At 52.4% G+C, this 18957-nt stretch overlaps 1 protein-coding gene across 2 annotated transcripts in view; it reads right to left on the reverse strand.

Moving 5' to 3' along the window:
* Positions 1 to 18957, reverse strand: part of JADE2 (jade family PHD finger 2) — an 80855-nt gene that overhangs the window by 38386 nt on the left and 23512 nt on the right. The window lies entirely within an intron of this gene.

Consider the following 18957-nt stretch of genomic DNA (forward strand, 5'->3'; position numbering starts at 1 on the left):
GAGGGCGGCACGCAGGCGCTGGGTTTGGCACCGCCGTGCGCTCTGCGCCCTGTGATTATGAGACTCTTTGCCCAGCGGATGAATTTAAGTGCAATGCTCTGTCCTAGTTACATTCGGAAACATGAGCTCAGCCAGCGCCTTCTCCCCGCTGTGCCCTGCCCGAAGTGCTCAGCGGGAGCAGAGGCGTCTGTCGAGTCTCTGCGGAGGTCTCTGAGGACTGGAGGAAGCCCCAGCTCTGCCAGTGCTTTCTCTTTCGCCCAGCCGGGATCTGACTGCGGGAAAGATGAGTTATAGTTTGGCGACCAGAAGTCACCCAGTTTTGCTTGCTGCCCTCTCCTCGATGATGCAGGCAGCCTTGGCCGGGCTCTCTGCTTCCAGCCCTATTGCACCAGTCGACTGATGGGCGCACATTGAGAGCCAGTCCCAGCACGGGTCTGTGGCAACTTTCCTTTACCTACAGCAATAATTTTCCCATTCATCTATGGAAATTAACTCTTTACATGAGAAAAATGAGATCCAATAGATACGATGGTTCAAATACTGATAGCAAGTTGACTCCTCCAGCCATTAACTCCTCAGAAGCAATTACCGCTGATGCACTGGGGCACAACAGAGATTGGATCCTGGTCCTGGGCTGCTCAGATGAGATGCCTGACCCACTCTGTGCAGGTATCCACTCCGCAGGGTATCATTTGCAGGCGGAGCAACCCCTGATTTAAAACATCCTCCAGCCAAGCCCCTGCGACCGAGCCCCACATTGCAGGCAGGCTGCCTGCTGCCTGCCGCCGCAGGATGCTTTCAGCGTGCCATACACTTCAGTGCCACATTCACACCGTGCTGGGCAGCACTTTGGCAGGCTCAGCAACGGAGAACATCCCACGGTGGTCTGCGAGATTTGTTCTGAGCGCTCTCTAATCACAACCACAGGGACGGGGAGAGGAGCTGCCTCATCTGCTGCAAACTCCCGGCACAGAAAGCGAACAGGCGCTCGCTGTCAGCTCTTCTGCCTCTTCTTGGCAACTCTGCGGCAACATGCATGACACTTGCCATGCACACGTCAACAGTGTCGCGCGTAATGACATGCAAGCAGAGGACGAGCTGGAAATGAAAAGCAGCCTGTGGTGCCAGCTGACAGATCTCTGCGAAGTTGGAAGCTGGAGCTCGCTGCAGTATTTGCACAGCTCACGTTTCCTCCCTGAAATACCACCTCCCGGCACAAATGTCAACACAGAAAGACGCTGCAAAGAAACAAACAAGCAAACAGCAACCCGCTGCAGCATGTCATCCCCTTCCAAGCAGCTTCTCTGCCGTGCAAAGCCCGAGGATCCAACTCTGCTCTTGCACCAGCGCCAGCTTGGGAAGCCCGTTGGCCCCTGCAAGACTTTTATCTGCCTTCTGTCCTGATATGTCAGTTAATGTCAGAGCATCGAGTGCCTCGTGCTCTGTGACGTGTCTGGGGCAAAGCCATCGTGTCCATCACATAACCAGCAGAATCTTGGTACCAGATGCTCCAAGGTCTGTAAGCGCCAAGGGAAGAAATTTGTCCACAGCTGCCCTTGGGAACGGGGCCCTACCTGCCTTGCCCAAGGTCGGGAAGGAAATCTGTGGCAGGGCAGGAAAATGAACCTGGAGTTTCTCCAGACCCAGACACTTAGTTTAATTGCTGCCCTTGGCAGTCACGACCATCGGAGGCACTTCCAGAGCCACCAGCAGGAGAAGCAATAATTTGATTGCTTGGAGAGGGAAACATCAAGAAAGGGGTTCTTTTTGCCTCTTTTGCCTTACTCTCCCCACCAGTAAATTGAAAATAAAGATGTGCCCCAATGCCCTGAGGACATCTCCAAATTTCAGTTCAGGATCCGAAAATAACCCCATGAAAAGACAGCTCTCAGTCCCTAGATTTTAAAACGAGCTCACTGTAATCTAGGACAGGGCTTGGGGATTCAGTATCGTCTGTATTTAATGCAGACAGCAGTAATAACACTGAAACTAGGTATGCTCCGATCAGGCTTCAGGACCGTCAGCTAAGGAGCTCCCAACCCCCTAAAAAATACAGGAGTTGCTGGCGCAATGTGCGTCGGCACAAGAAGGATTGAACCTCTCCTTCCCACGAGCCCAGGTCCAGCTCAGCTTTGCAAAGCGCCCGGCCCTTGGTGGATCAGCAGGCAGGCTGGGCACAGCGGTCTTACAGCAGAAAGCTCAGAGCTGTTGAGAAAAAAAAAAAAAAACAACAAAAAAATCCTCCAACTGCGATGAACGTTCCTGTTGGAAAGAGCTGCCTGAGCAGGCACGGAGCCGGTGCCGTAAGCCTTCATTAAGCCGAGTTACACAAGCTGCTCGCCGAACAGCCGGCTGCAACAGGTGACAGTCTGACACAGGGCCAGGCGGGGATGCTCGGGGCGGCGGGAGAAAGGAGCCGCTATTTTTAGCCTGGCATAAAAGTGCAAAGATTAATGCTCTGCGTACATATCAAAGTGCAAAGATTAATGCTCTGTGTACCTATCAAAGGAGCAGCCTGAACAGGTCATTTACTGTACTGACAGCCACTGAAACGCACTTTGATAAGGATGCTGACGGTGACCGGAGAAATCTCTTTTGGGTTATCTGTAACGCCGTACCTAGGATACCGCCCGCCGAGAGCCGAGCCGCTGCGTTCCCGGTGCTGCCGGCATACAGAACACAGCGCCCGCCCAAACCCGGGCAAGTCAGCCCCGGTGCGTGCATGCAGCCTCTGCCTTCTTATTGCAGGTTATTTCGTGGAAAAGGATTTTTGCTGAACCTGATTCTCGGAGATGGGAACCGAGTGACTCTCCCTGGTCATGCAGCCGCCTGCCGAATGCTTACCGAATCCCCCAAAACCTGGATGTGTGTTTAGACTCTCAGGTCCTGGCTTTGCACAGACTGTGGTGATGCAGAGATCGCAGGGAGCTTCACGGGGTCACTGATGATAACAGCACTGCTGGCACAAAAGCTCAATATTCAGCCCTTCCCAACACTGCGCCGTTAAACGGAGTTTGCTTTGGTTTAACGGGAACTGGAATTTACAGAGCGACTCTTTGCTTCCCACCACATCACCAATGATGAAGATCAAGTTAATTAAGATACAAAGATCTAACGGCGTGCTCCACATGCTCGTTGGCGCTCAGTTAAAAGGTTTGAGACGTGCCAACGCAGCGATGGCAGGTGCCTCCCCCCGTCTGGAAATGCACGTATCGGGGAGGGTTCATCAAGTGCTGCAGCACTCGGCTACCACAGCACCGCGCTGCCTGCACAGCTCCTATCTCACTGCAGTCTGCTTCTGTTACTAATTATTAGTCCTACAAGGAGTAAGTATTAATATGAAACGTATCTTTTTAAGAGAACCACTAAACTTTACTTTTGGAGTTTCCTCTTCATGGGCAGAACCCCGTGCCCCTGCGCTGATCCGGCACCACGGGCTGGCATCCCCTGGAGCTGATTCAGACTTGGGGATGCTGGGACACATTCATGGCATATTCTCGCCATTTCAAATATCAGCAAACGGAGGAGGTCAGAAATGAAGAAACTGCACAAAGAAGGCACCTGGCAGAGAACTTCTAACCCCAAGCCTGTTGTCCGTAACCGAGGGAAAAGATGAAAAAGGAAAGACATCCCAAATGGTCCGCAGTCCATCGAGCCCCTTGGCATGAAACCTTTGAGGCCAACGCAGCCATGGAGGAGGGAAGCGCATCAGCCAGAGCTTCCCAGGCGATGCCCATCTAGGGGGGACACCGTGTCCCTCAGTCCCAGGAAGACAAACGCTGCCATCGAGACCTTACTCACAGGTTACGCACACCCAGCGATGGCCAGACTCAGTGAGGCTGAAACCTCATGTAGGATACCTAATCGGAAAACAAAAACTGCAGGTTTGGATCCAGCTCCTCTTACGCTAGGTTTGCTACTAACATGAATTTTATGACTTTAGCGTAGCTAAGCCTGATTTGCACCGGTGGGAGATGAGACCCCAGATCCAGGTCTGCATCTCCGAAGGGAAAGCAGTGCCTTTCGTCGGGACACTTTGCCCTGTTGGGTGGCTTCGAGCTGTGACTCGAGCGGTGCTGATATGTGCTGCCCAACGGCACCTCGGAAATAACTGTAAAATTATTTTTTTACACAGAGAGCAGCTTGTATAACCCTAAAAAGACCTGCCGGAAGCCTGGTCCAGCTCAAACCCCTGACTCATCCGCAGCACTTAGTTAAACATGAGGTTTTTTTGGCTCGCAAACAATTCAGCAAACCATACGAGAGGCTATACCTGCTCGTAGGACCGTCCCTCCCGCCCTGAGGGGTGCAGGAGGCTGCCAGATGCTGGGGCTCACATGGGACACCCCAAGCCTCTGGGAGGACCAAGCAGGATGCGATGCCCGGAGGTGCGCAGCCTCCCATCAATTCCTGGATTTGCTTTAGTGGGTAAAATCATGTTCCTAAAAAGCAACGCATTCCTCCCTGACACATGCTAACACACCTGCAAAGAGGTTCTCGGTGTTCAGATATAAAGATCAATGACTGCAGAGACAGTTGCCTTGGGCTAGGAGAAACTGGAAGGAAGAGATCCTACAATTTAATACAAGAGAGCAATCCTTTGGAAAAAACCATGCCCTGATTTACAGCAATATAGAAAACAGACCATGCTGTGCACCCCTCCTCACCTACCATAACATCAAGAAAACTGGAGCCCGAAAAGCTGTAAGCTTTGTGCTGCCCAGACACGCTGCAGTGGAGACGCAGCTAATAAAAGGGAACAAACCATGGAGGCTGCCCTCGCCAGCATCTCCTGCCCATCTCCCGCTGGGCTCTGAGAGCTGGGGCTGGCAGGGATGTCATCAGGGCTTCGCAGGAACGGGGCTTAATCCCTTTGGAAACATCCACATTTCCAGATAGCTGCTCAGCGGAAAAAGAAAAACCCAGGCTGGGTGAGGAGGATGTCTGCACACGTGCTACCAACTCACACAAATTTGCAGTGAATTTTGCATTATGTACTAATATTCTTCACATCCCAGGTTCAGGCACCGGTGGTCCCATAGGAACCAACCCTTCCTTCTTATTTCTAGTCTTGTTTTCTAGTTTTCCTCTCCTATTCCAGCCTCAGGCATGGTGGGGAAGATGCAGGACTTCCTACCTGCTTCAGGTGCTTCAGGATGGCAAGACACAGCCCATGGTGCGGGATGTGGGTGATCAGGGATGCCCACCATCGTTGCCGGGGCTGTGGCGGGCAGTAGGTGCCCGGAGAAGTCTGGCAATACACAGGTACATGCTCAAGGAGACGGTTTTCTAAAGATTGGTGAAAATACCTGTTCCCCACCCTCGGCAAGAGCCAGCGGCGCGGCTGTGCTGTGCCCTAGCATCTGCCTCGGCCTGGGAGAGCACCCGCACCCCCTCCTGCTGATGGCACCAATGCGGCCGCCCAGGCGCTCCATTGATTTTTTCTTTCTCGCAGAGAAAGCAGGAGTCAAGCTCTTAATTACCTCAATTACCAGTTTTCCCATATCCCTTTATCTGTATCGAAGGGCTTCTGTTGGCTTGTTTAGAAAATTTCCTCCTTTTAAGCAAGCAGAAGTAGTCAGCTACACAGCAAAAGCAGTGCTAGGAAATTCATTACCGGGGCATTCGTGAGGTTGAGATCTCATCAGCCCAGCTCGTTTGCACTGCCCTGCCGTCTCCATCGGGGCCAACTCCTGCATAAGCGGATCTCCACAGCACAAGAAGAATCTCATGCGTCTTCGAGGGTTTTTCCCGTTCCCCTAGAGTTTTGATGCTTTAGTTATTCATCCCTAGACTCGGTTCAAAGAGGGCGAGACATGCTCAGCCCCAGGCTGTTATCGGCCCTGGCATGTTCCAAATAAATGGTGACGGTGACACACGAGCATCCCTGCAGCCAGAGACCCTGTGCAGGGCAGGACCAACCAACCCAACCAACTGGGTCTGCCGGAAAAGCAACAACATGCTCCAAAAAGCCCCAAACCACCTCTCTCAACCTAAACTAGAGCAAAAGAGTCCTAGGTAACAAGCAATGTGTTACGAAGCACGTGGAGAAGGCAAGATCCTGAGCTTCCAAGGCTCTGTGATGTGCAGGGGGTGTTGAGAGAAGAGAAAGTATCGTGCATGACCCTGGGTTGGGGATGGAAAGTGTCATGAGGCCACGGTGACCCACACCCCAACGGGGGAATGTCTCAAATGCACCAGAATGGGGAGGTGGCAGAGGAGAAATAACGCCAAAGCGGGAAATGAAAACATTACAGAAACAAACAGCATGGCCTGAAAGTTCATTAGTACAACATAGGCGCGTTACAGAGACTCACTACCCTATTACAGCAACACAAGGGTTTTCTTCATCTCAAAAATACCTTAAAAAAAATACAAGCAGAAACCTCTTCGCTGGACCTTGAAGTCTTACTCAGGTAAAAAGCCCACTTCTACTGAAAGTAAAAAAGAAACGGTGCGCTGCTGAAGAGCAGAGCGAGCACCACGCTCCCCAAATGATGCTGTTCTTGGGGAAAAAGTGCAGTCCTGGGCAACAACTTCTCGGGGGTGCCACCAAACAGCTCAGAGAGTCGCGAGGTACCCAGGCCCTCTGCCTTGCGAGTGCTCTTCAACACCATCCCCATTCCCCCCAGAAGTGACCCCCAAAGCCCTACTCATCCCTCCAGCCCCTACGGCGGATGATGCGGTGCTGGGAAGGGATGGACCTGCCCAGCTCCGCAGTGGCACAGCAGCTTTACCTGCATCTGAGCACCATCACGGAGCACCCAAACACTGCAGACCCGCAACCGTGAGGTAAGTCACTTCTCGCTGATCCAGACCGAGCGGCTGGTGAGTTCGGTTGCCCTCCTTAAGCCAGAGCACTCCAGCAAGGCGGCTTCCCATTAGCACCTCGCTGCCGCCCCAACGACCCGGGACAAGGGCAATGTGTGCCCTCACTGTGCGATGCACTACTGAGATGACTCATTTTCCAAGCAGGGCTCTGATGGTGGGACCACACGTGTTCCCATCGCAGCTACCGGTACCGGCGTTTGTCACCAAGATGCTGCTGCTCTCCCTCGCCATCACGGCAAAGCCTCCGCTGAGTGCCGAACCATTTGCAGAAGCTCGATTACGCTGAAGGAGCGATTACCCCTTTATTTATCCAGCCAGCCAGAGATGTGGCATTTAAAAAAACATATCTGTATCAATCAAGGGCTCATTTAAACGAAGGGCTGAAAATTGGGATCGGCCTGAAAAGCACAACAAACCTGAGGCCATTAGTCTGAAAGTGGGTCTCAAGGGCACTTGAGGAGAAGGAGTAAGTGGACCCCAACACTCTTGAGGATCACATCTATCCCTGAAGAAGATTACACAGTAATAAAATATACTCAGCAAATTCCCATGGTTAATCATCTCTGTAAACTGAATGCTCCACTTGGCTGAAGGGAGAAGGCATTTTTTTCTATATGCTCCCTTTTAATATACTAGATAAAAATAATTAATCCTGCGTAGTGTTTCTCTTCTGAAAATACTTAATTTTATTGCAATGAAGGCTTTAGTCTGTCATCTTTTCTTTACCTACGTTCCAGTCTAAGTTAGTCTTGTCCAGTGTCCATAAATAAATCAGCTTAGGAAAGTCAGTGGAAAGAGAACTCTGCCAGCAACCTTCAGCGGATGCCAACACTGTTCTCACCACCAGCTCCGCTCACGGGGAATTCTCCTGCGGCACACAACAACTTTAAAAAGGCAATTTAAAGGGATGATTTTCATTTTCTGTTTATTAAAACAGTATCTAGCAGGCCATTCGGACCAGATGCCCAATGTTCTTATGAACTTAAGCTAATAGATTTTATAAGCGCTATTGCTCCTCGATAGCGGAGCAGAATTTAAGATGTTAGAAAAAGAGCCTGGTGGCATAAGGGCGAAGGACGGGGTTGCAGATGGTGGTGGATGGTCACGGTAATGAGCTGCAACCCACAAACAAGATTTTGTGACCCTCAACATACCCAGGTCCAGATTTACCACGTTACGCCTACGAAGTCCACTTTTATGGCTTCTATTGAAGTCTGTAAAACCATGAGCCAAAAACTAAACTCCCAAAGCTGGCTTCAAAGAAGAAAGGGAACGCCAAGAAGATATTAAATGGGTTAGGTTTTAAATTAACTGGCCTGATGTTTAGACCTGCATGCAAGCTGGCTGGACCGGCTGGATGAGCCTAAAAGCATTTTTAGGATCCTGGTCTTGGTGCTAACGGGTGCCTGTGCACTTCACCGCTCCCCTCCTCGACTGAAGATGCTCCAGGTAACATCGGGAGTACCCCAGTCACCAGCGCAGGGTGCTCGAGAGCTCAGAGCCCTGCGGACACCCTGCTGTCACCCCTGACACAAGCCACTGGCAGGAGAACTGAAACCAGAGACCCCAGACCCGCGGGAGGGACCACTGATACCCGGCATCTGCTAACACGTCCTCCTGTGTGATGGAGCAGAGAAAGAGCCGGAGGCAGCTGGTCCCAGGGAGGAGAGCGGTGACACAGTGTGTCTCGACAGGCCACTGTCACCAAACCCTTTTATTTTAAAACAAACAAGAACCTCAACAGAATTAAAGCCCCATTTTTAGCTGGCACTGCTGGGATCGCTTTGTGCAGAAAAGTAAGAATTTGCAGTATTTCCTTATTGGGTGTTGGAGTCAAAACCCCTCAAGATTTGCTAACAGCCTCTGCAAATCCACAAAAATTCATACGTACATAACAGAGCGGCCGCGGGCGCAGGGCTCAGCACGGGGGTCAAAGGTGGGTCCGGGAAGGGGAACCTATGGTGGTTGTCCAGTCTGCTGGCCCACTCTGCCACCCCGCTTCGTCCTGTTCATAGGCTATCCTCATGTCAGGGGCTGTAACAAGCACATTTCTAGCAAAAAAAATTGATGAAAGTAACATAACATCAACCCTTCCTGTGTACATCCACGCTCGAGCAAGCAGCCCGGTGCAACCGCATGGCTCGTCACCACCGCTGCTGATGGGCGCGATGGATGGCTGGGCTGACACTACCCTCTCGTATAACCTAAACTTCAGTACTGCTTGTCCCAAAAATCTACGCAGGCGGTAAACACTTGGTTCAGCTCTGCAGCTCTCGTTTGGCTTCTTGCTGCTGTTTCGGGAGAACAAAGCAGCTGGATTTGGCCCTGGAAGGATCCACCAAGCTCCTGTAACAGCAGCACCCACAGCCAAAAGGCACCCCCTGACTGTGCAGACATTGGTGGCCAATGCTCAAACCCGTGAAGGTCCCTTTGTGTTACCCAAGTAGCACTGGGGATGCTCAGGAAGGGGTTAACGCTGCTTGCAGCAGTGTCCTGCCCTCCGGGTACCAGCAGCCAGTGAGTGTGGCTCCGGGTGACGTAATGCCTGGGTGGCTGCGCAGGCAGGCTGCACACCCCATCTCTCCTGTGCTGGAGATGTGTCAGGGACCCTGGGATGCATCAGGGACCCCGGGATGTGTCAGGGACCTCGGGATGTGTCAGGGACCTTGGGATGTGTCAGGGATCTCGGTGTCCTCTGCCAGGCAGAGACCAGCCCAGGACAGCGCGGCTCAGCTACACCCACCATCCCTTTAGCTGTTGTTTTTCCCAGCTGAACCCCGGACACTCAGCGCTACCCAGTGAATATGAGAAATGATCATTATCAGCTTTTAAAACATCCCCAGCGATCGGGAGCAGACCGCGACCGGTGCCGCGCAGCTCCGCAGGGCGCAGCCCCGGCACAGCCTCGCCGCCTGCGGTCGCCAGCACCGTGCGCATGTCTCGGCTGGGAAACTCCTTTTGGCTCCCGGACCAGCCAGGGTCTCGCTGTTTGGGTTTGGAAATCCCCCTGTGACAATCCCATTTCTGTGCAAAATGTTAAGGACGGGGTAGGGTGGCCCCTCATGTGCTGCTGGCAGTTTAAGATTTATATAGGCAGGTTCTGCAAGTTTTACAGAACTGCAGCTGAAGCTCCAAATCGCAATTAACAGGTGCAATAAGAAAAATGCTTCGTTTTCCCCTCTCCACCTAAAACCTCGTCCATAACAGTCTGTAACCAGAGTGGGTCCTTCCAGGCCTCTGGAATAATGTAATCCTCTAAGGAGAAAGTGATTCACTCTTCTTTGATGTGATAAAAAGAGGAAAGCAAGTGAACAGGAGGCACTGAACAGCCATCTTGTTAAACCCAGACAGCTTTTCCAATTTTGTTTCTGAGCTGTTTATCATCATATAAAAAACTGATACTCAGCAGACTAGATAAAGACCAGAGTGTTGATGTCCCTGTCTTTCTCATGTTTATATTCCAGCCTAAATCTCACTGAGATTTAGCTCATCAAATGAATTACTGAAGTCTCAACTCCGATTCAGTGCCCAGAAAATCATTTCGATGTAGACCAGAGAAGGGACCTGGTAAAGAAGCGCTCAGGTGCAGCGCTGGGAAGTTGCAGAGCAGCGTCCGCCTTCCCGAGGTGGAGGAGAGGACGGGCACCATTTCACAGCGGGGTTCATCTGCACAACTTCTGTGCAGAAGAAAACCACAGCTGCACGGACAGACTGCGATGGCCAGGCAGTGGTTTGCTGGTGGGCTGGTTGGAACAACAAAACGCAGATGTTTTTCTGGTTGACTAGGCAAAAGCAGTGTCTGGGCTGAGAGCAAAATACACACACAATTTTTGATGCTGTGCAATGATCTTCTTCGCATTCCTTTCCCCCTTTTCCTCCCTGTGCCATTCAGCCTTAATAGCGGCATCGAAGGCAGCAGGAGGAGGTTCTGACCCGCTGTCGGGAGGAGGCACAGTCTGTGCTGCTCTTCTGGCTCCGAAATCCAGCAAAACACCGCAGTCCCCGATCCCAGGGCAGCTGCAGAAGATGCTCACGCAGCACCTGCTCCCCGCGGGCGAGCAGGGCAGAGCCAGCACCAGCACCAGCACCCATGGGTGCTGCTCTCCTCCTTCTCCCAGAGCACCACTGACCCACCTGGTGGGTCCTTCAGGGACCCATGTCACATGCCAACCTTCTCCAAACCCAGCCAGCAGGCTGCTAGTATTCTGCTCATTTCAATTTAAGCAATATATATCTTGGAATTGCTACTAGGGAAGCCAGGGACTCTTGAGCGCATGTTTTCTGGATATAGAAAGACAAAAACTGTTGCTTCTTCATGTAACTTAAGCCAAGCTACTAATGTTAAAGCATCTGGAATTAATTATTTCAGTCAGATAATGTTTCCACTATTATTTCAGTAACGGAAACAGCTCCACTCGTATTTGCGTCCACCTACTAACAGGGACCAGAGACAGAGGCTGCGAGCGACGGCAGCAGCTCCGCGCCTGCCATGCTCCGAGCAGGGGCTGCGGGCACGAGTCGCAGCAGATCCGGAATTGCCCAAATCCCCCCAACCCTGCTGCTAACAGAGCTGAGCATCGACAAGCTCCAAATACAGACGAGGGCACAAAGATGACTATTCCTGTGATTAGCACGGTGCCATCGCACGGGTCTCCTTACAGAAAACCGACCCAATGAAAGCAGTGCTTTGAGGAATTTGAAAAGGCAGCCTTTTTTAATGTGTTTTGAATCACTGCACTAATGCTGAACCCTGAAACACATGAGAACAGTTTTGACGCTGAGTCACTTGAAGCAGCACACAGCCCAACCCACAAAACCAGGAGGGATCCGTCTGCCTCTTGCACCATCCACGTACTGCTATGCAGCTACACTTGTCTTGGTGCATTTTCCAGACTTTCAAGTGCACTGAAAAAACCCACCTACCAGCTCTTCTCTACCTCACCAAGGTCCTGGGAACATGGTAAAGCTCACTTTCCAGCAATGCAGGCTTCACCTAAATTCAACAGGATTATCCACAGCAGCACCAAGAACTGGGCAGCTACTCCCGCTGCTGGGCTGTCCTGCTCCTCCCATCGCTCTGAAGAGCACTTAAGAGTAATAGTTTCTTGTACTGTTCAATGGGGACACAAGGTGCACTAAATCATTAAGAAGTGATTTAATTACTGCTGTGGTTGCAAGCGGCAGCAATCAGATGTGCTAGGGTGTGCCTGGCTATACGCTAAATTCATGGTTCTGGATGAAGAATGGAGGTGATGGAGCGAGATGTGGAGGCTCCTGAGGCTGTACCGAACCAGAGTCCATCCTGAGAGCTGTAAACCTCATTACAGAGCAGCGGGAAATCAAGCCCGCTCGTTCTATACATTTACTGCTGAAATACACTTGACTTTCTGTGTGCTTGATCCAGTATAAACCACAGGCATCCACTGGGAGGATTAGCAAACATTCAAAATAAAAGTCCAAGTGGCTCAGTACTAGGTAAGAACAGGCTGGATTAACACGTTTCCCGTAGCAAACTAATAAAGGTGAGGACTTGGTGAAAGCCCACACAAGAACTTGTCAAGCGGATTGTAAAACAGAAATGATTACAAGTAACAGACAGAGTAAATCAGGCTTATTCATTTGCAAAGCACCCACAAGCACTGGGCACAAACTAACAACCCTCTACAGCGCTGATACCACCTTTTGCACTGCCCAGACCTTCTGAATCACTGAACCGCTGCTGCCGCAGAGGCGATTCACCCCATCCTAAATCAGATATCTAAAAGACCGGCAGGACAGACCACCCTGCAAACAACCCGTCCCTCCCCACTGCTTGCAGGGACAAGCACTGCCTGGGCAGATCCGACTGGAAACCTCCCTTTCCCAGCGGCAGAGTTGCAGAGGGAATTCACTGATGTTACATCACTGGGGTTTTTTTGCTGCCCTGGATCAGTGCCACTGGCCAGCCCGTCCTCGCCGCGGCCAGGCGTCACCACGGGGGTCCCCAGGAGCGCGCGGAGCGTGCAGGCAGCAAGCTTTCCTCTCCCCGCGTTCCCATGTCCCAGGGCTTGTGATCTAAACATTTAGGCCTAGGGCAGTCGGGATTTTTATTTCTTTTGATCAGAGCAGAGCCTCAGATCTTGAAAGGGAAGCGTACATGTATTTCTGAAGCATACCAGAATCCACACATATTTAAGGGCAGGCAGCCACAGAATGGGGATAACTGACCCAAGAAATAGCCCTTTGTAAAATCGCCAGCATGCCATCTGCAAGCCCCAAACTCACACGTTTTTCATGATGAGCTGGAGGGAAGGAAAAAAAAGAAAGGAAAGGGGGGGACAAAAAAAAAAAAAGAACGATCATGCTAAAAAAAAAAAAAGCTCTGCTCCAAAAGATACACAAACTGCTGCAGAATCCTGCCTGCCCCTTCTGCAGCAAAGCCCAAGGGAAGCTGTTGATGAGTCAACAGCCAGCCTGCGTCGCCGACCGAGGAAAGGAAGTCCAATCTCAACACTCGAGAACAAAGTGTGCTGGTTCATACAGTACATGCTGAGAACGAAGCCTCGGAAAGCCCTCCCGGGCTGGGAGCCCCGCTGCTGCAAGGATACAGCCTGGCCGCCATCCAGGGCTCCCACTGCACGCGGAGGAAGAGGGAGAGGTGAAGTCCAGGCGTTGCCGGGACGTTTGCATCGTGCCGCCCCACTGCTGGGCCAGCCTGGTCTCACCTCCTCGGCGCTACCACGCTCCACGTCGCAGCTGAGATTCCTCCCGGCGTTATTTTCTCCCTTCGCTGGAACCACTCCCTCCCTGTGCTGGGTGTTCTGGATGCAGCATCCAGCCCCGCTGGGATGAGCCGAGGTGTCCACTCACCAGGAGCAGAGGGTAAGAAGGGCAGGGACATGCCCCAGTCCTACACCCATTACTGGTGCACCAGTTAATTCTTCCCCCACACCAGTACATTCATCTCTGACACCACTCCCCGCGAGCAGACCCACTCTGCATACCTCCTCTTGCTCCCCTTTGCAATGATGCTGGTATCGCAAAACCACGACATGAACATCCCTGCCAACAACTCTGCACCCTCTCAAAGAACTGCTGGACCTCCTGGAGATGTTGGGGCAACTCCTTATGGGACTGGAGTCCACTAAAGAGCAACACAGCTCGAAGGAGATGAACGCCAGGCAGCTCCACATCACGATCCGGGCACAGCCAGCCCCACACCTGCACCAGCTCGACGCATGCCTAGCAGCGCAGCAAGGAGCTGCTTTACCTGCGTGTGTGGCCGTTGGAGGAGAAGGGCCAGAGGGGACCCGAGGGAGGAGGACAGGACAGCGACACAAGCACCACGCCGACGTGGCAGACAGCGTTTGCGCTGGTGCCGCCGCCATCGCCGAGCTGGTACTCGCAGAGGTTGTGCCTTCCTGTTGCCAAAGCACTTTCTGCTTTCCGTTAAAACAGGGCCACAGCAACGATGCAAGTATAGATCTGCAATGCCAAGAATATCTGGGAAGCCTGCCAGCAAGAAGCAGCCTTCCTGCTCGTCCTCCCGCTGTGTGCAAATTCACAGGAAACAGAATCTACAGCACATACTAATGTGGCTTAACGCGAGATCCAAGAGCCACCTCTAGATCCTGCCTGCATCCCTGTCAGCCTGGGGAAGGAGCTGCATGCCAAAAATGTTAAATCATTAAATAAAGGAGGAATTAAAACCCATACAGGTGCGTAAAATCCCACGTAGGTGCCGCTGCTTTATGGAGTGATGCTCTGCTGAGCGAGCTCAACGTGCTGCCGTGCAAGGCACCGGCATCACCGCCAGTGGGTAGGGATGAGCCCGGGTCAGGTCTCTGCACACCCGCTCTGCAAAAAGTGCTTCACAACCTCCTACGAGCACCCATGGCAAACCAGCAAGGCCCACTTTCCTCTTGGGTGCATCATCACGGTGTGACTCTGGGAAGACAAAGCTCATCTAAAGCTTCTCTTTCCCATTTACAACAGGAGTGGTACTCGCAGGCCCAGTGCTCCAAGACTGTCGCAATAACTCTTCCTGCTACTTTACCTTGCACAATCCTTGAACTCAAGCCGTGCTGAGATGCTCCAACGTTGCATCCAGCACCCAAGTGCACCCCAACACCAGACTGGGACCTCGTACCTGGCTCTACCACTGACTCATGGTGGAAATCTCCATGCCTCAGTTTACCCAACTGTAAAGTAACTGTAGAGCTCACATGGGGGCTGTAAGGCTTGTCTCTGGTTCTCGAAAACCAGTGGAGATCCTTCGGCTATGGCTCTAGCAGAGGTGGGATGTACTGTCATCACTGGGATGTAATGTCCCCACCACCCACATCCCAGGGCGGGTGACCCAGAGACACGCGGACAGAGGATGCCAGCCTGCTGCTCCCTGCCTGCCGGAAGGGAAACTCGCCTCGACTCCTCATTCCCCTGCTCTCATCCAACTGCGAGCGGCTTTTCTCGCCACGCTGGAGCCCTTCACGCTTCGGGCAATTCTCAGGCGTGTTACCGTACAAAATAAAACCCTTTTCAGTAGCGATGAGCCAGAAATGATTGTGGAGAGGAAACAGCTGAACTCCTGCGCTGCCTGATAACCCTAGCATGCGGGTGGCCATCGGCAGCATCCGTGCCTCCCGGGACACGGAGCCAAGAGCTGCTGCACCTCTTCCCCCACCGCTTTCCTCACAACTGCACTGCGATTTGTGCTAACCTAGAAAGGACCCTCGAGTTTAAGGTGGCTCTTAGTGGAGGCATTTTGAGACGGCTGCTTTCTGGGGAAAGCATTCCTTAAAATATAGCTCTTTCCTTCTGTCTCACCCCCAGCTTTTGACATTTTAGAGCTCCAGAAAAATAAAATGTTTCAAAAATCTAATTTTCAGCTTCAGAGGCACAAAACCTAGAGGCAGGGTGCGGGTAGGAAGAGCTGGTTTCCAAGCAGCCCAGGCGGGAGATGAAAAAGAGCAGCAGCGGCTGCGTACACGGCACCTTTCGGAGGGCGAGATCCATCTCTGGAGTGGGAAGCGACTCTCACACCCTCTGCAGCAAAATCTGCTCGCTGCCCATCACTCAGCCCAGGAACCAGACCCCTGGGGTCGCAGGATGATGGGCTGAGTATTATTTTGCAGGCAGCGCTTGCCTGCTCGCCAGCTCCCGGGGCTCTAGTGGCTTCTCCCCCCCTGCCTCCCTCTAGGAATTTCACACGGAAATGGCTGTCAGGATTGACAACATTAGGACTGGATTACCACGGGCATCCATCCCCTGCTGCCGCAAACCTAAGGGCAGGATACTCTGTCACACCCTTGCGTTACACCTTTGAGATGGGGGGAAAAGCAAAACGTTGCCCCGACAGCAAGGAATAGCGGTAGCTGCCGGGCTCCAAATTTCCCAGTCTACAAAAAAATCAGTGCTGGGATTTTTTTTCAGCAGAGCAAGGAATTCAGATTGCCCATATCCGACACAGGGAGGATCCATCGGGTTTATGTGAAATGTTTTGTTTGAGTAGGGAAAAAGGAAAATTTGGAAGCAAAGGGGGAAAGTGGTGCAGAGCCCATGGGGCAGCAGCCGTGGGGTGGTAGCGAAAGCAGCAGCTCGGGTGGGACCAGTGAGGTACCCGCTCGCTGCTGCCGGGATGGAGACAGGGGCAAATTAAAGCATTTAAACTAGGGAGGTAAATGGAGTTGTAAGGCCTTTTAAGGTTGCTCTCTCTCTAGGCAGATGAAATACAGTTATCTCTTGTGAAAAAATATTTGACATTTCTCCATAGGAAGACAAGCTGCAAGAGGGAGCTGCCTAACACTGGAGTTACAAAAGGGACTGCAGTCTTCATCTGTCCTTGGCAGTCCAAACGCTGCTCTCTCCACCTCCGACTCTCACATCGGTGACCCAAGTGGGAAAACATTGAGGGCAGGGATGCTATCGGAGGGAGAACTGCTCAGGAGGAGCACATCCATCTCTGCTGTGCCTTCTGCTGTGCATGCGGAGAGATGCTGTCCTGATTAAAAAAAATCTGGCAGTGTCACCGCTTGTCCCCCTGGGACGCGCATCATGGCCACAAACCAGGTGCAACCATTAATGCTGCTGTAAAATGAGCTCTTCATTCCACTCACATCGCACCAGTGAAGGCAAAATATCCTGAACAGGCTTCAGTCCGAGGACAAAGCCCTTCAGGCCACGCTTGCTGTCTTGCCAGCAAAGAGAGATGGTTCAGGCAGATGAGAAACGGTACAGGACAGACAGATGGAGCAACAAGAGAGGAAAGATCTCCGAGGAAGCTAAGGCTGTGGGTAAGCAGCACGATCCCACAGCAGCCCGGGAGGAGCAGCCTGGGATGAGCGGGGCATGTCGCAACCCAGAGGGGCTGCAGAAATCCACCTGCGATTAGCTAAGAGTGACAGAGCCACTAACGAGTATCTTTGAGAGGTCACAGAGAACGGGTCGGATTTCAGAAGATGACACGCATTATCTGCCTTTAAAAATAAAACTCGGGGAAAACCACTGAAACACATAAATAAGCAATCTATATGAACACATGCAGAAAATAACACAGGGTAAGAACCATCCGACATGGGTTGGGACCTCGGCGGCGGCGGCGGGATAGGAGAGGAGCAGATGGGACCCATCTTAACTTAGCAAGGCTTCAACGCTAGCTATCAGGAGATGCTTGCTGGTGTCCGTGGGCTGTGCCAAGACCTCTGTGGGGCCAGGCTTCCTCACACAGACACGGGGTACGCTTGCTCAGTCTGCTGAGTTTAACTCCGACGAAGGGGAAGTCACAAACTCTTTGGAGAGCAAGGCTTGAACTCAAAACGGTGTGGAGGAATTGAAGAAAGAGCTGGAACTATTGGAAGAGGCAATTCATCAAGGATTATGGAATAGCGCCGAGCATGAGAATAATCAAATGAGCAAAATAACCCCAAGAATTAGGAAATTCTTCAGAGGAGGGTCTGATGGTGGAAGTGAAACCCAAGCTCAAGGTGAGTGGGCAGCATCAGGCTGTGGTGGGGTGTCTGATGTCCCCTCCGAAGCCTGCGGGCTTGTCCCTGTGGTGACAGGGCAAAACCAGGGGAAGCCTGGAAGACTGTGACAAAAATGTTCACAACTTCAGAAAACATAACCTTTGATGGAAGCTTAAAACGAATGGATCTATTCAGTCTAGAGGAGAAAGTACTGAGGAGACACGATAGCGGTCCAAAAAAATGTGAAAGATATTGGGAAAGGGCTGGTGCCGGAGCGGGACAGGGTGGGATGGGGACCTGGGGGGACGACCTGCACCAGGCATTGCTTTAGGAGCATCCCTGCATGGGAACACGCAGCACCGACAGAGCTGCCCCAAAAACAAGGGCTTGGAGGAAAGCAGAAGGGCATGTCTGCAGCCTGCCCCGCGCCCCAGCAGCCTCCGGCTCAGAGGTCTGGGATGCAAAACCCCACCCGACGGAATGCCGGGAAGCAGTGCCCGCAGGCAGCCCGCTGTTCAGGCTGGCTTTACATGGGCACCGCCAGCCCAGGCAGCACCGAGCTATCACTTTTCGGCTGGAAATAGCACCAGCACGAGCCCTCAGCTGGGGAGCAGAGCGCTTGCGAGTCCAGACTGCGGTTAGCTATCAAAGACAACTAAAAAAAGATATTCCACACATAGAGGTTTTTTTCCCCTTCTCTTTTTTTTTTGTTTTTTTTTTCCCAAGGATTAAATAAACTCAACAGCCCCCTTTACAACTTCCCTTTTGATGTGTTCAGACTCATTAAAGTTTCATTTCTTTCTCTGTTTTCCCCGGGGGAGGAAGGGGAGCGTACACAAAAGTTTACTTCAGAAGCGGGGTCGGCAGCTGCAGGAGCAGCTGCCGCTGCTGTGGGACAAGCGGAGCCTCCGCCGGCCTCCGCGCCTTCCCCAAATCCCTCGGCAAAACGCGTCCTCCCGCAGCCGCCCCGCTCCCACGCGCAGCCCCAGCGTCACGCCGGCACGACGCTTTCGCGAGCGCTTTCGCAGGATGCGCGCCCAGGGTCGCACGCCACGAAGGGAGCGCGAGAGCTGCAACGCTCCTGCAAACCCTGCGAGTTTTCGGGTCCGACCCTGCGAGTTTTCGGGTCCCACCCTGCGAGTTTTGGGGTCGCTTCCCAACCTGCCTGGTTCCCCCCACCAGC

The sequence above is a fragment of the Gymnogyps californianus genome, chromosome 14, assembly GCF_018139145.2.
Source record: "Gymnogyps californianus isolate 813 chromosome 14, ASM1813914v2, whole genome shotgun sequence".
In the NCBI taxonomy this organism is placed as follows: domain Eukaryota; kingdom Metazoa; phylum Chordata; class Aves; order Accipitriformes; family Cathartidae; genus Gymnogyps; species Gymnogyps californianus.